Source organism: Schistocerca nitens, chromosome 4 (genome assembly GCF_023898315.1).
Source record: "Schistocerca nitens isolate TAMUIC-IGC-003100 chromosome 4, iqSchNite1.1, whole genome shotgun sequence".
Lineage (NCBI taxonomy): Eukaryota > Metazoa > Arthropoda > Insecta > Orthoptera > Acrididae > Schistocerca > Schistocerca nitens.
Window position 1 is genome coordinate 212,173,303 of NC_064617.1, and position 16,672 is coordinate 212,189,974.

A 16,672-nucleotide genomic window follows, 5' to 3' on the forward strand; every position below is an offset into this window, starting at 1 on the left:
GGGACGCATTGAAGTACTGTACTCTCTTGGAAGTCACCTTCCGTAAGCAATTTTGCAGGACATAAAGTAAGTCTGGCACGCATGCAGTTTTCTCAGTAATAAGCCGACGGGGAATTTGAACAAACTGCATTCATTAGAAACAACAAAAAGAAGGAGATATGTTGTCATTAACAGTGATGAACAACTGCTAGTTAAGTTTGTGGAATCAGTTAAGGTGATTTCCGTTACGCTTTGAAATGATGAAACGAGGACCTCACAGTTCACGATTCCTGTTTAATGTTTAGTAAGGCATCAGCATTAAATTACTTTCCCCATATTTGTTGCGTTCTAGCGTAAGTTTGCTTTTATCACTATTCAACCCCCCCATGAACCATGGACCTTGCCGTTGGTGGGGAGGCTTGCGTGCCTCAGCGATACAGATGGCCGTACCGTAGGTGCAACCACAACGGAGGGGTACCTGTTGAGAGGCCAGACAAACATGTGGTTCCTGAAGAGGGGCAGCAGCCTTTTCAGTAGTTGCAGGGACAACAGTCTGGATGATGGACTGATCTGGCCTTGTAACATTAACCAAAACGGCCTTGCTGTGCTGGTACTGCGAACAGCTGAAAGCAAGGGGAAACTACAGCCGTAATTTTTCCCGAGGGCATGCAGCTTTACTGTATGATTAAATGATGATGGCGTCCTCTTGGGTAAAATATTCCGGAGGTAAAAAAGTCCCCGATTCGGATCTCCGGGCGGGGACTACTCAAGAGGACGTCGTTATCAGGAGAAAGAAAACTGGCATTCTACGGATCGGAGCGTGGAATGTCAGATCCCTTAATCGGGCAGGTAGGTTAGAAAATTTAAAAAAGGAAATGGATAGGTTAAAGTTAGATATAGTGGGAATTAGTGAAGTTCGGTGGCAGGAGGAACAAGACTTTTGGTCAGGTGAATACAGGGTTATAAATACAAAATCAAATAGGGGTAATGCAGGAGTAGGTTTAATAATGAATAAAAAATAGGAGTGCGGGTTAGCTACTACAAACAGCATAGTGAACGCATTATTGTGGCCAAGATAGACACAAAGCCCATGCCTACTACATTAGTACAAGTTTATATGCCAACTAGCTCTGCAGATGATGAAGAAATAGATGAAATGTATGACGAGATAAAAGAAATTATTCAGGTAGTGAAGGGAGACGAAAATTTAATAGTCATGGGTGACTGGAATTCGTCAGTAGGAAAAGGGAGAGAAGGAAACATAGTAGGAGAATATGGATTGGGGGGAAGAAATGAAAGAGGAAGCCGCCTTGTAGAATTTTGCACAGAGCATGACTTAATCATAGCTAACACTTGGTTCAAGAATCATAAAAGAAGGTTGTATACCTGGAAGAATGGTTCAAATGGCTCTGAGCACTATGGGACTCAACTGCTGAGGTCATTAGTCCCCTAGAACTTAGAACTAGTTAAACCTAACTAACCTAAGGACATCACAAACATCCATGCCCGAGGCAGGATTCGAACCTGCGACCGTAGCGGTCTCGCGGTTCCAGACTGCAGCGCCTTTAACCGGACGGCCACTTCGGCCGGCGGACCTGGAAGAATCCTGGAGATACTAAAAGGTATCAGATAGATTATATAATGGTAAGTCAGAGATTTAGGAACCAGGTTTTAAATTGTAAGACATTTCCAGGGGCAGATGTGGATTCTGACCACAATCTATTGGTTATGAACTGCAGATTGAAACTGAAGAAACTGCAAAAAGGTGGGAATTTAAGGAGTTGGGACCTGGATAAACTGAAAGAACTAGAGGTTGTAGAGAGTTTCAGGGAGAGCATAAGGGAACATTTGACAGGAATGGGGGAAAGAAATACAGTAGAAGAAGAATGGGTAGCTTTGAGGGATGAAGTAGTGAAGGCAGCAGACGATCAAGTAGGTAAAAAGACGAGGGCTAATAGAAATCCTTGGGTAACAGAAGAAATATTGAATTTAATTGATGAAAGGAGAAAATATAAAAATGCAGTAAGTGAAGCAGGCAAAAAGGAATACAAACGTCTCAAAAATGAGATCGACAGGAAGTGCAAAATGGCTAAGCAGGGATGGCTAGAGGACAAATGTAAGGATGTAGAGGCTTGTCTCACTAGGGGTAAGATAGATACTGCCTACAGTAAAATTAAAGAGACCTTTGGAGAGAAGAGAACCACTTGTATGAATATCAAGAGCTCAGATGGCAACCCATTTCTAAGCAAAGAAGGGAAAGCAGAAAGGTGGAAGGAGTATATAGAGGGTCTATACAAGGGCGATGTATTTGAGGACAATATTATGGAAATGGAAGAGGATGTAGATGAAGGTGAAATGGGAGATACGATACTGCGTGAAGAGTTTGACAGAGCACTGAAAGACCTGAGTCGAAACAAGGCCCCCGGAGTGGACAACATTCCGTTAGAACTACTGACGGCCTTGGGAGAGCCAGTCATGACAAAACTCTACCATCTGGTGAGCAAGATGTATGAGACAGGCGAAATACCCTCAGGCTTTCAAGAAGAATATAATAATTCCAATCCCAAAGAAAGCAGGTGTTGACAGATGTGAAAATTACCGAACTATCAGTTTAATAAGTCACAGCTGCAAAATACTAACGCGAATTCTTTACAGACGAATGGAAAAACTGGTAGAAGCGGACCTCGGGGAAGATCAGTTTGGATTCCGTAGAAATGTTGGAACATGTGAGGCAATACTAACCTTACGACTTATCTTAGAAGAAAGATTAATAAAAGGCAAACCTACGTTTCTAGCATTTGTAGACTTAGAGAAAGCTTTTGACAATGTTAACTGGAATACTCTCTTTCAAATTCTGAAGGTGGTAGGGGTAAAATACAGGGAGCGAAATTGTACAGAAATTTGTACAGAAACCAGATGGCAGTTATAAGAGTCGAGGGGCATGAAAGGGAAGCAGTGGTTGGGAAAGGAGTGAGACAGGGTTGTAGCCTCTCCCCGATGTTATTCAATCTGTATATTGAGCAAGCAGTAAAGGAAGCAAAAGAAAAATTCGGAGTAGGTATTAAAATTCATGGAGAAGAAGTAAAAACTTTGAGGTTCGCCGATGGCATTGTAATTCTGTCAGAGACAGCAAAGGACTTGGAAGAGCAGTTGAACGGAATGGACAGTGTCTTGAAAGGAGGATATAAGATGAACATCAATAAAAGCAAAACGATAATAATGGAATGTAGTCAAATTAAATCGGGTGATGCTGAGGGAATTAGATTAGGAAATGAGACACTTAAAGTAGTAAAGGAGTTTTGCCATTTAGGGAGTAAAATAACTGATGACGGTAGAAGTAGAGAGGATATAAAATGTAGACTGGCAATGGCAAGGAAATCGTTTCTGAAGAAGAGAAATTTGTTAACGTCGAGTATAGACTTAAGTGTCAGGAAGTCGTTTCTGAAAGTATTTGTATGGAGTGTAGCCATGTATGGAAGTGAAACATGGACAATAACTAGATTTGACAAGAAGAGAGTAGAAGCTTTCGAAATGTGGTGCTACAGAAGAATGCTGAAGATTAGATGGGTAGATCACATAACTAATGAGGAGGTGTTGAATAGGATTGTGGAGAAGAGACGTTTGTGGCACAACTTGACTAGAAGAAGGGATCGGTTGGTAGGACATGTTTTGAGGCATCAAGGGATCACAAATTTAGCACTGGAGGGCATCGTGGAGGTTAAAAATCGTAGAGGGAGACCAAGAGATGAATACACTAAGCAGATTAAGAAGGATGTAGGTTGCAGTAGGTACTGGGAGATGAAGAAGCTTGCACAGGATAGAGTAGCATGGAGAGCTGCATCAAACCAGTCTCAGGACTGAAGACCACAACAACAACAACATCACTATTCAACTCAGATCGCGTTGTCCTTTAAAATGTTTCTTATATGTGGGGATGTATGGAAGGCACATAAAATGATGCGATTTGCATATGCATATGCAAGTGTTACTTCAAAAGATAGGGGGCAACTTCAAAGTTTTGTATTGTTGTACATAATGCTTCTTTCATATGTATGGTAATGTTTGTTAATCCGTAAAAAAGCCGAGCTTCACTATTCGCCGGAATCAACGTTAAACTACAGGTCCCTCCGCAAATGATTTGGAAGTTGGTTAGAGATCTTAGGAAGGCATGGGCGTACAACCTCCGATAGAACCATCCCCAGTAAACCACCGTGGTGTTCAAACCAACCTTCAGGTCGATGACAGCCTTACGTTAATACGAGGGTTGGAACTTAAATAGTTACAACTACTTATTCACAACGGATACAAAAGAGTTACATGTTTGCACCTATTACTGTCCTTCAAAGTAGTCACCAGCGTTGTGTAGAACCCGTTGCCAGCGATGTGGAAAAATATTTCTGTTACTGATAAATCAGATATATGTACAGCACTTAACAATCATTTCCTGAGCATTGCTGGTGAATTAAATAAAAATTTAGTTTCTACAGGGAATTATATAACTCTCTTGGAAAAAAATGATATCTGAAATAAACCTCTGTGATACAGACAAGGGGGAGATTCAGTCAATAATTAAATCACTGAAGACTAAATAAAGATCCTCATGGATATAATGAAGTGTCTAGCGGAGTATTAAAAAACTGTGCCGTACATGATAGCCCTGTATTTAGCCGTATTTGTAATTTTCCCTTTAGGAATGGTCAGTTTCCTGAACGATTAAAGCACTCAGTAGTAAAGCCGCTTTATAAAAATGGAGAAAGGGATAATGTAGACAATTTTACACCTGTTTCTCTGCCATTAGTGTTTGCTAAAGTTATTGAAAAGGCTGTATATGTAAGGATAATTGATCATTTTATATCACACGATTTGCTAACAAATGTACAGTTATGCATTAGAAGTGTTTAACAAGTGAATATATTCACTTTTCTCTGTGAGGTACTGGATGGGTTAAACAAAAGGTTTCGAACGCTAGGCTGATGACACTAGCTTGGTAGTAAAGGATGTTGTGTGCGACATTGGCTCGGTTTCAAATAGTGCAGTTTATGACATGAGTTCGTGGCTTGTAGAAAATAAACTAATGCTATATCACAGTAACACTCAGTTTTTACAGTTTATAACACACAATTCAACAAAACGTGACGTTTTAATTTCACAGAATGAGCATATTATTAGTGAAACTGAACAGTTCCTATTTCTAGGTGTTCGACTGGTAGTAAACTGTCGTGGAAAGCCCACGTTCAGGATCTTGTTCAAAGATTTAATGCTGCCATTTTTACTATTCGAATGGTATCTGAGGTGAGTGATCGTTGGACACGAAAATTAGTCTACTTTGCTTATTTTCATTCGCTTATGTCATAGGGTATTATATTTTGGGGTAACTCTTCCCATTTTAAAAGGATATTTTTGGCTCAGAAGCGGGCGGTTCCGGCAATAAGTGGTGTGAGTTCACGAACCTCTTGTCGACCCCTGTTCTCGAGTCTGGGTACTTTGACATTGGCCTCTCAATATATAAATTCCTTACTGTCATTTCCTGTTAACAATATTAGCTTATTCGTAAGAATAAGCAGCTTTCACTTAGTTAATACTCGACAGAAATCAAAGCTGCACTTGGATCGGAGTTCCTTAACTCTTGTGCAGAAAGGTGTGCAGTATACTGCTGCATCTATTTTCAATAAGCTACCATTAGAATTCAAAAATCTTAGAGTAATCCACGTGCTTTCAAATCGAAACTGAAGAGTTACCTCATGGGTCACTCCTTCTATTCTGTTGAGGAGTTCCTTGAAAAATTAAGCTAATTCTTGTTCCTATGTAAAACTTGATCTACAAAGTCCCCTCTACAACCTCTGAAAGTGTGTAACATCAAATGTGAAACACCCTCTGTAAGCAGGGGATTAATAATTACTGTCGTGTTTAGCACTTTCATATTTTCGAGAGCACACGAAAAACGTTGATATCTGGCAGACCCCTTACTTTATGTGCCGTTTACGAGATGTCTGTCAATCATGTTTATCGTGGAATTTACCATGAAAGCTCACTAAAAAAAAATGCTGTCGACTCGCTAGCCTGACACTGATAAAAAGTAACATGCTACAACCATTTGAGCTTAGAACCTATAAAACAGAAAAATATTCTTCAGTGACAGGCTGCACTGCCTTGAGTGTCTTTAAACAGTGATTTCTAAATTGTGCTCTTGCTTGCCATAACGTTGTAAAACTGAGCAAAGGATTGGGACTTAGTACCTCAACATGCGACCAGTCGGCCGTTTGGGTGAGCAAAAAACAAACACCAGGAATTCACGCAAATGCGTAGTTACAGCCAAGAGTCACTTACCCACCTTCATGTAGTAGCATTCTGACTTCAGAATGCGGATCTACCGTCGTTCTAGATGTCTTGACTACCAGAAATACTACTTTCACATAGTCAAAAGTCACTTCCTGCACGATATTTTCGTGAAATTGCCCGAAACAACGACTTACTTCTACTCCGATGCTATTCCGGACATTCGGAGCAGTTTCCGAAATGCTTTAGTACTTTGGCAAATACTTTATTTGCTCATAAATAAACATTTTTGCTGAGCGTTCAAGTACGCGACATTCCTCGGTGGAGATCAGATTACGTCTTGTAGTGGAGTGTGCCAATGCTTCACTTAGCACTCCACTACCGCCTACGTATGCTTCCGCATCGTAAGTTACATTGGACGTTGTCAACTTTTCAGATGAATGAACGGCTTTTACTGAAACAGAGGAAATCACCTCATTAGGTTTTGTCCTCTGTTCTTTGTTTGAGTTTGTTATTAAAATAATTTGCTATAAACGGAAGGGTTAATAAACCACTGGACTATTTTGTGATGTAAGAGTTATCGCACAGCAGACCTGTTACGGCGACTGCCATTCGACGGAGTCACTCCGTGCACTTTTAATGAGATGCAAGGTCTTTACACGCGAAGTGCCTGCTAGAATAATCGAGAAACCCCCTCATTTCCCGCGTGCAGGAAACGCTCATCTCTTTTCTGGCCACGTCAGCTTGCCGCCCCGATTTGATTTACCGCCTTCTACACGTAACCTCAGGTCCTGGCTCTGTAATACCTAAATATTGGTTTCTAAGACAGTACTGAGTTATGAGTTTCCCCAACGAAACTTTGTCTCGAAAATTGACGGAAAATACAAAGAGATTCTGGTCGCATGTGAAGTATGCTAGCGGAAAGACGCAGTCAGTGCCTTCTCTGCGCGATAAAAAAATGTTCAAATGTGTGTGAAACCTTATGGGACTTAACTGCTAAGTTCATCAGTCCCTAAGCTTACACACTACTTAACCCAAATTATCCTAGGGACAAACACACACACCCATGCCCGAGGGAGGACTCGAACCTCCGTCGGGACTGCAGCGCCCCAGACCGCTCGGCTAATCCCGTGCGACTCTGCACGATAGCGATGGAAATAGTGTAGACTAGATGACAGTGCTGTTAAAGTAGAGTTACTAAACACAGTCTTCTGAAATTCCTTCACCAAATTATGCGAAGTAAATATTCCAGAATTCGAATCAAGAAGAGCTGCCAAGATGAGTAACTTAGAAGTAGATATCCTCGGAGTGGTGAAGCAACTGAAATCTCTTAATAGAAGCAAGTCTTCCGGTCCAGACTGTATACCAATTAGGTTTCTTTCAGAGTATGTTGATCCAAAAGCTCCATACTTAACAACCATAACAACCGCTCGCTCGTCGAAAGATCCGTACCTAAGGATTGGAAAGTTGCACAGGTCACACCAATAACCGACAGTAGGAGTAGTCCACTGAATTACAGGCCCATATCATTAACGTCGATATCCAACAGAATTTTTGAACATATACTGTGTTGGAACATTACGAATTACCTCGAAGGGAACGGTCTATCGACACAGTCAACAATGATTTAGAAAACATCGTTCTTATAAAGCACGACTAGCTCTTTACTCACACAAAGTGGTGAGTGACATTGGCAAGGGATTTCAAATTGATTCCATATTTGTAGCTTTCCAGAAGGCTTTTAACACTGTACCACACAAGTGGCTTGTAGTAAAATTGCTTGCTTATGGAATATCGTCTCAGTTATGTGACTGGATTTGTAATTTCCCGTCAAAGCGGTCACAGTTCGTAGTAATTGACGGAAAGTCATCGGTAAAACAGAAGTGATTACTGGTGTTCCCCAAGGTAGTGTTATAGGCACTTCTCTGTTCCTTATCTAAGGAAACGATTTGGGCGACAATGTGAGCAACTGTCTTAGGTTGTCTGCAGATGATGCTGTCGTTCATCGCCTAGTAAAGTCATCAGAGGATCAAAACAAATTCCAACACGATTTAAAAAAGATATCTGTATGCTGCGAAAATTATGTAGTTGACCCTAAATAATGAAAAGTGTCAGGTCATCCACATGAGTGCTAAAGGGAATCCGTTAAACTTAGGCTACATGACAAATCAGTCAATACTAAAGGCCGCAAATTCATCTAAATACCTAGAAATTAAAATTACGAACAACTTAAGTTTGAAAGAACACATGGAAAATGTTGTGGGGAACGCAAGATTTACTCCTGGTATACAATACTTTTTTTTACAAATAATCAATTAAATAATGTAATGCCACATTGTTCACTCATATCTCACTATCAATCACTGCACACACTGTACACACATTGTTTCATAACACTTCATTCACCACACACACACACACACACACACACACTGGTGATCTCTGGGCCATTTTCTGTACCACAACTTCCCATTTGCTATCCTGAAAAACTGAGTCAGCATCCCTCCATAATGAGTTAGATGTTGAGCTCAGAAAGAGGAATATGTGTTAGTATTGTGCCATGTACAGCTTGGGGGTAATTATTTCTAGAAAGGAAAAAAAAGGAAAAACACATAAAGTGAAGGTGTTATGTGGAATGTTGGATATTTGATAATCATTATTATTATTATTTATTTGTATAACATTTTTTATCAAACCCCTACTCTGTTTTAGCTAAGTAATCCTTCAATGTACAAAATTTATTGCATAACAGGTGCTTTTTAGCTGCCTTTTTAAATAAGTGTATATTTACTGTTCACCGTTGAAGCACTCGTCTTCAGAGCTGGTTTTGTGTTCAGCTAGCGTTTAACATCTCTTGATTTACTCTGTTGATATCCTCTAATATAACAGACGGTGAGTTCAATTCACAACAGCATTACATTATAAAGCATAAAATAAATAAGGGAGTCGTTTTTAAGCGTACAGAATGCTTCTAATTAAACTTTAGTTACTTGAGAAGGCCCCCGTGGAAAACGAGTGACCTTAAAACAAAGAAACTTTGTGGAAACGTTTGAGTGAACTTGTGGATGAGAAATAACGAGTAAACCATGGAAATAAATTCATTTTTAATTCCGCATAAGAGGGTAAAATTTGTTAATTGCGTATTATGTTTACGTTCCAGGTCATAGGCGTTGCTCAGTGTGACGACCACCTTCATCCACGACAGCCTGGAACCGCAGTAGAGATTGCTCTACTGCTGCCGGAAACGACGGTGGACCATGGAATGTTCAGCTGTCGTGACATACACTCCTGGAAATGGAAAAAAGAACACATTGACACCGGTGTGTCAGACCCACCATACTTGCTCCGGACACTGCGAGAGGGCTGTACTAGCAATGATCACACGCACGGCACAGCGGACACACCAGGAACCGCGGTGTTGGCCGTCGAATGGCGCTAGCTGCGCAGCATTTGTGCACCGCCGCCATCAGTGTCAGCCAGTTTGCCGTGGCATACGGAGCTCCATCGCAGTCTTTAACACTGTTAGCATGCCGCGACAGCGTGGACGTGAACCGTATGTGCAGTTGACGGACTTTGAGCGAGGGCGTATAGTGGGCATGCGGGAGGCCGGGTGGACGTACCGCCGAATTGCTCAACACGTGGGGCGTGAGGTCTCCACAGTACATCGATGTTGTCGCCAGTGGTCGGCGGAAGGTGCACGTGCCCGTCGACCTGGGACAGGACCGCAGCGACGCACGGATGCACGCCAAGACCGTAGGATCCTACGCAGTGCCGTAGGGGACCGCACCGCCACTTCCCAGCAAATTAGGGACACTGTTGCTCCTGGGGTATCGGCGAGGACCATTCGCAACCGTCTCCATGAAGCTGGGCTACGGTCCCGCACACCGTTAGGCCGTCTTCCGCTCACGCCCCAACATCGTGCAGCCCGCCTCCAGTGGTGTCGCGACAGGCGTGAATGGAGGGACGAATGGAGACGTGTCGTCTTCAGCGATGAGAGTCGCTTCTGCCTTGGTGCCAATGATGGTCGTATGCGTGTTTGGCGCCGTGCAGGTGAGCGCCACAATCAGGACTGCATACGACCGAGGCACACAGGGCCAACACCCGGCATCATGGTGTGGGGAGCGATCTCCTACACTGGCCGTACAGCACTGGTGATCGTCGAGGGGACACTGAATAGTGCACGGTACATCCAAACCGTCATCGAACCCATCGTTCTACCATTCCTAGACCGGCAAGGGAACTTGCTGTTCCAACAGGACAATGCACGTCCGCATGTATCCCGTGCCACCCAACGTGCTCTAGAAGGTGTAAGTCAACTACCCTGGCCAGCAAGATCTCCGGATCTGTCCCCCATTGAGCATGTTTGGGACTGGATGAAGCGTCGTCTCACGCGGTCTGCACGTCCAGCACGAACGCTGGTCCAACTGAGGCGCCAGGTGGAAATGGCATGGCAAGCCGTTCCACAGGACTACATCCAGCATCTCTACGATCGTCTCCATGGGAGAATAGCAGCCTGCATTGCTGCGAAAGGTGGATATACACTGTACTTGTGCTGACATTGTGCATGCTCTGTTGCCTGTGTCTATGTGCCTGTGGTTCTGTCAGTGTGATCATGTGATGTATCTGACCCCAGGAATGTGTCAATAAAGTTTCCCCTTCCTGGGACAATGAATTCACGGTGTTCTTATTTCAATTTCCAGGAGTGTAGTTGGTGCACTGCTTGACGGTCGTTCATTGCGTCCAGCGTTCTCAGCATTGGCATCGGTAACTTCTTCAACATTTCGTGGCGCAGTTGGCCGTCGGCCTCTCCCAGAAGCAATTGCCAAATCGCCACTTAATTCGAACTTCCGAATCATATTCTTTAACCCTGTTGCAAAAAGAGGACACCTCCGTATTGCTTCAACGCATCGATATTCGCGAAGAACATCGACACTGTTGCTGTTGTTTCTATACAACAGCTTCACAAGTAAAGCGTGGCTCACCTTATCAAGACCCATGTTGGCTTCAACTGTAGTGCAAACTGATGTCTCGCGTGTGAACCCTACGTCACCCTACCGGTAGCGGCGCCAAACGGCAAGTCGTGACACTAACGCTACTGATAATGCAAATCCTCCAGCACACAGTCTGAACATCACTGCTATAAAGTTGGGTACCCATACGGTAAATACAGTGAAGTGTCAAAGAAACTGGTATAGGCATGCGTGTTGAAATACAAGGATATGTGAACAGGCACAATACGGCGCTGCGGTCGGCAACGCCTCTATAAGACAACAAGTGTCTGGCGCAGTTATTAGATCGGTTACTGCTCCTATAATGGCAGGTTGTCAAGATTTAAGTGAGTTTGAACGTGGTGTTATAGTCGGCGCACGAGCAATGGGACGCAGTATCTCTGAGGTAGCGATGAAGTGGGGATTTTCCCGTACGTTCATTTCATGAATGTACCGTGAATGTCAGCGATCCGGTAAAGTATCAAATCTCCAACATCGCTGCAGACAGAAAAAGATCCTGCAATAGCAGGACTAACGACGACTGAAGAGAATCACTCATCGTGAGGAAAGTGCAACCCTTCCGCAAATTTCTGCAGATTTTAATGCTGGGCCATCAACAAGTACCAGCGTGCGAACCACTCAATGAAACATCATCGATATGGGCTTTCAAAGCCCAAGGCCCACTCATGCACCCTTGGACACTGCACGACACAAATCTTTACGCCTCGCCTGGGCCCGTCAACACCGACGTTGGGCAGTTGACGACTGGAAACATGTTGGCTGGTCGGACGAGTCTTGCTTCAAATTGTGTCGAGCGGATATACGTGTACGGGTATGGAGACACTCTCATGAATCCACGCACCCTGCTTGTTAGCAGGGGACTATTCAAGCTGATGGAGACTCTGTAATGGTGTGGGGCGTGTGCAGCTGGAGTGATGTGAGACCCCTGACACATCTAGATACGGCTCTGACAGGTGACACGCGCGTAAGCATCCTGTCTGATCACCTGCATCCATTCATGTCAATTGTGAATTCCGACGGAGTTTGGGAATTCCAGCAAACCCCACACATCCAGCATTGCTACAGTGGCTCCAGGAACACTCTTCTGAGTTTAAACACTTCCGCTGGCTTCCAAACTCCCCAGACATGAACATTATTGAGCATTTCTGGGATGACTTGTAATGTGCTGTTCAGAAGAGATCTCCACACCCTCGTACTCTTATGGATTTATGGACAGTCCGGCAGGATTCATGGTGTCAATTCCCTCAGCACTACTTCAGACAGTAGTCGAGTCCATGCAACGTCGTGTTGCGGCAATTCTACATGCTTGTGGGGCCCTACACGATATTAGGCAGGTGTACCAGTGTCTTTGGCTCTTCAATGTAGTTTTCTGTCTACACTGGCTCAGGTAGCGAAAGCTTAGTTGTAGCCATTCTGTGTATACAACTAGTTTTCTTCCACGCTATATATTAAGCGAATACATTGTCTTTATTCAGTTCCTAGCTACATGCAATTTTACTGATTATATACTGTTAAATGCTTCTTATAATGGAAAATGAACATCAGAGACATTCAATCCAAAATTAAAGTTATAACAACCATAGAACCATTCAAATTAAAAAGTTCTCCCTCAACAAAAACTCTATAATCAATTATTAAATAATAAATACCTAAAATAAAAATTATAGTTCTAGAAAAGAATAAAGAAAAAAACTCAAAGAACAAATAGAAAATAAATTCACAGCCTAAGATGAAAAACTTCATATCATTGATTCCACAAAACAATATTTTTAATTAAAATACTTAAGCAACTTAAACAAAGAAATACTCACCCTTTAAACAAAGAATATTTAATGGCAATCAATGCAAAAGTAAAAGATGATATTCACGAAAATAACCAAGAGAACAAGTATAAACCCCAGAATAATAATTACTATGCTGAGAATAAGAATATATATATAAAGTATAAACAGCTATAAAAAAGATAAAAGAATTAAAGCAAAAAATCTAAAAGAAGATCAGGACATAATTCTATTTAATAATCTTAATCTTAATAATCTTATTAATAATCATCATTACACAAATTATATCGAAAATATTGAGATAATATAAATTATTTCCGCTGACGGTGCACATGTAGGACAGTTACTGAAAATATGCAGAATCAAGGAAACAGTTTATGCTCACGCTTGAATGCGATATGGATGCTATTTTCTCGTTTTAGTTGGTTTTTATAGTTAGAGGAATCATACTGACATTGGAGAATAATTCTTTTATATATATAAGAATAACTTCATGGAGGCGGCAGAGTTCCATGGCAGATGAAGTTCTTGTTGATAGTGTAATGATATGCTAAAAACACGTCATAAAAAAGCACGTAGAAGATTTAGAATCTGACAAAAATTCTGATGTAGATGTTGTAGCTACTGTGACTACAGTTTCAAACATACCGACTGCAGTATGGGTAACACAATGTCTAGTGGACCAAGTGGCTGCAAACACGCAATTGTATGGTGAATGTAAAATTAGGTGTGTACCCCAGTCTTCTGGGAAATGTCTTCCTCGTCAGGGCATGTTTCCTAACAGAATCTAAAATTGCTAATTTCTTGAAAATTTTTCTAAACTTTTTCTGCACACGTCCTGTGCTTCTGGTTCAGTGGTATGAATATTTACCACCCCAAAACACACGATATAATAGAAATAAATAATAAATTTAAAGCTTTTATTGATTATTCGTCCCAGAAGAGTACATATCGTCTTGTATTCATTGTTACATTGGACAAAACGTTTTGTCACTTGAAAGGCTACAGTTAGCTTTATTAACAGACTTCAGTAATTGTGACTTTAAAATGAAATTTAAAGAAGATACAGGGATATATATGTATACAGTACCATGTAACGTAATATGTATATGATGTCCCCATTTCGATAGACGGCACCCATGCAGATATCCAAAATATTCATCAAAAACTCGGCCAATTACATTCTAAAATTAATTTCGCTATGGAAATGGATACAACTCACAATTGACATAAATAATAATCACCACAGATTTGATGTACATAGAAAGAACATTATAAGTGGCAATTCATGTGATCCAGTGTGGCATAAACTAGCTTTTTTCCATTCAATGATTAATAAATTAAATAACCTACCATTAGAAATAGCAGCAATTCAAAAAGAACATAATACACTTCCTTGTATAGCCTATTCAACTGACTTTGACTCCACCATAATCACAAAATTATAATACAGACGCAAACCACCAAGGCAGAACGTAGTACATAACAAGATACATCTAACCCGAGAAACACCACCTACACCCAAAATAACATACATACCAAAGTCTAGCTTGGTAGAATCATCGACCATATTAATGCACTTTTTAACGCCACAAATATCCAGCTAGCCTTTCCAACCAATAACAACTTTTAAATAAAATTACGTTCCACCAAAAATTGGCTCTGAGCACTATGGGACTTAACATCTGAGGTCATCAGTCCATTGAACTTCGAACATAACTTACCTAAGGACATCACATACATCCATGCCCGAGGCAGGATTGGAACCTGCGACCGTAGCGGTCGCACGGTTTCAGACTGAAGCGCCTAGAACCGCTCGGCCACAGAGGCAGGCTACGTTCCACCATCACTAGAACATCTGAATATGATAACCTAGGCATAAACACTGAAGAGCCAAAGAAACTGACACACTTTCCTAATATCGTGTAGGGCCTCTGCAAGCACGCAGTAGTGCCGCGGTACGACGTGGCGTGGACTGGACTAATGTCTGAAGTAGTGCTGGAGGGAATTGACACCATGGATCCCGCAGAGCTGTCCACAAACCCGTACGAGCACGACGGGGTGGAGATTTCTTCTGAACAGCACGATGCAAGACATCTCAGGTACGCTCAGTAATGTTCATGTCTGGGGAGTTTGGAGGCCAGTGGAAGTTTTTAAACTCAGACGAGCGTTCCTGGAGCCACTCTGTGGCAATTCTGGACGTGCGGGGTGTCGCATTGCCCTGCTGGAATTGCCCAAGACCGTCGGAATGTACAATGGGCATGACTGGATGCTGGTGATCAGACGGGATGCTTACGTAAGTGTCATAGTCGTATCAGGGGTTCCACATAACTCCAACTGTGCACGTCCCACACTATTACAGAGGCTCCACCAGCTCGAACAGTCCCTTGCTGACATGCAGGATTCATGGTTTCATAAAGTTACTTCCCCACCTGTACTCGTCCATCACTCGATACAATTTGAAACGAAACATCAACAGTCCAATGTCGATGTGAGGGGTCCAGGCGTGGCGTAAAGCTTTGTGTCATGCAGTCATCAAGGGTACACGATTGGGCCTTCGGCTACGAAAGTCCTTATCGATGATGTTTCGTTGAACCGTTCGCAGCGTGACACTTGTTGATGCCCCAGCACTGAAATCTGCAGCGATTTGCGGAAGGGTTGCACTTCTGTCACGTTGAACGATTCTCTTCAGTCGTCTGTGGTCCCGTTCCCACATGATCTTTTTTCCGGCCGCATCGATGTCGAACATTTGATGTTTTACTGAATTTTTGATATTCACGGTACACTCGAGAAATGGTCGTCCGGGAAAATCCCCTTTCACCCCTACCTCGGATATGCTGAATCCCATCTCCCGTGCGCCGACTATAACATCACATTCAAACTCATTTAAATATTGATAACCTGCCATTTGCAGCAGCAGTAACCGGTCTAATAAATGCGCCAGACACTTGTTGTCTTATTTAGGCGTTGCCGACCGCAGCACCGTATTTAGCCTGTTTACATACTTGTATCTCTGTATCTGAATACGCGTGCCTATACCAGTTTCTTAGGCGCTTCAGTGATTAAAATTAAACGCAGTAACTGTAATAACTTTTACATTGCCACACAGGAAGAAATTTTAACGTCAGATATAAAGAACACATTAGAAACAGCAAAAATAATCAGTCGGGCTTCTTTCTAAATTTGACAGATCAAAACCACACTGCTGATACAATCGGAAATACACCCCAAATCCTGCTCAAAATACCAAAAGGTCTTGAAATGAACACTGTTAAAGAATTGGAAATCTATACACATGAGAAAATACCCACAAGAAATATTAAAGAGCATACAGAGTTTAGATACAAATTTTTTCTCAAATACTTTATTGAATTTTTATAACACAAAAGAGGATAAATCTATACACAAGAGAAAATACCCACAAGAATTATTAAAGAGCATACAGAATTCAGATACAAATATTATCTCAAATACTTTATTGAATTTTTATAACACAAAAGAGGATAAATCGGAAATAACATATCTAACAACTGCAGAGTAGAAATACCTCTGTAATGATCATTGCGTTCTGTACATGCTGTCAACTTTAAGCTGGTATTGTCACATGATGTCGGGACGATGACGTTT